A 1,578-nucleotide genomic window follows, 5' to 3' on the forward strand; every position below is an offset into this window, starting at 1 on the left:
AATAAAAAATAAATAAATAAATAAATAAATAAAGTAACCAAACAGAAAGCTTGCTACACTGTGGGTGTCCCCTAGCAACCTTATATACTGTGTGTTAAGATCTTTTATTGGGTGACCATCCTTTACCTGGCAGAATTCAGACCAACCTAGGTAGAAATGAGAGCAATGACAGAGTCAAGCAGAAACATCTAGGGATTGATACTCCAGAGGACAATGATTGTCAAGTCAAACTTTTGCTCCGTCACTGTAATAGAAAATGAATAAATAATAATACAGATAATCAAAACACACCAAAGAAGGGGAATGGCTAGGTAAATAAAGCTAGATCAACATGATGGAATATTAAGCAGCCATTAGAGATTAGATTCATGAGTATGACGGACAAACCTGGAAAATATTGTTGTGTTAATTAAAAAAGCAAAACATAAAAGTGTGTGATACAATGGCTAAAGAGATTTAAAATTTGTGGGCTTGCGCGACAATGAAAATAATTGTTAGGTGGGTAGATTATAGTTGTAAAGTTTACTAATTATATTAATAGTAGAAGTATTAACTACACAAAAGCAGATAAAGTACAAATAACTTATATCCAGCTATACAATACGTGATATGATAACTTTTCTTTGGAAGTGAACTGATTTTCTGATGCTATTTTTCTTAGACTGATGCTAATGAGTCTGCATTCTGAGTCCTTATTAAGGAATGGCAGGAACAATGACTAGAAGTATAAAGTAATTCAGGAGCATTCTGGGTTGCAGGCCGAACAATTTTGAGAGTAAATATTTGTCATAAGATATATTGGGAAAAAAATTTGTAGACACTTTTTTTTTTTTTTTTTTTGTCTTTTTCGTGACTGGTAAGGGAATCACAACCCTCGGCTTGGTGTCGCCCACACCGTGCTCAGCCAGTGAGCACACCGGCCATTCCTATATAGGATCCGAACCCACGGCGGGAGCGTCACTGCACTCCCAGCGCTACACTCTCCTGAGTGCGCCACGGGCCGGCTCCATTTTTTAATGGCCTATATAAAAGTGAATGGAAATGAAAATGGAATCTTGGAAGAGAAACTACAAAGGGTTGGCTAGCTATGTTTTGAGCACCAACTACATGAAACTGAATTCAGCTATTCCTAGAAATAAAAACATAGAATTTTTCTTTCCCTTCTGAATCAACACTAAACTGCTAACAAATCATATACTATTGCCATAACCAAACTGTATCAAATAATGAATGCTAACTTAAGTTTCCACTTTTAGACTAGGAAAATGTATTTATAATTCTATCCCTATTTAGAAATATTTATGGCATCTATGAAGTTCCAGCAAGATGTTATGAAGGCTACCTACCCTCTTCCTCTTATACTAAAAATAAATAAATAAATAAAACAAAACCAAAAAATCCAGCTGAATGCTCAAGTCAATAAGGAAGCAGACTATTAAGAAGGCATGGAACATTTTTCTGAATAATGGATATAATTTAATGATACCAACCACAGTCCTTTTAATGACCACTTGAATTTGCTCAGCACCTTATTCAGCAATACTTTTATACAGTCTAAGTGGCAATCAGAGCCCAAAT

Source organism: Galeopterus variegatus, unplaced genomic scaffold (genome assembly GCF_000696425.1).
Source record: "Galeopterus variegatus unplaced genomic scaffold, G_variegatus-3.0.2 Scaffold851, whole genome shotgun sequence".
Classification (NCBI taxonomy): domain Eukaryota; kingdom Metazoa; phylum Chordata; class Mammalia; order Dermoptera; family Cynocephalidae; genus Galeopterus; species Galeopterus variegatus.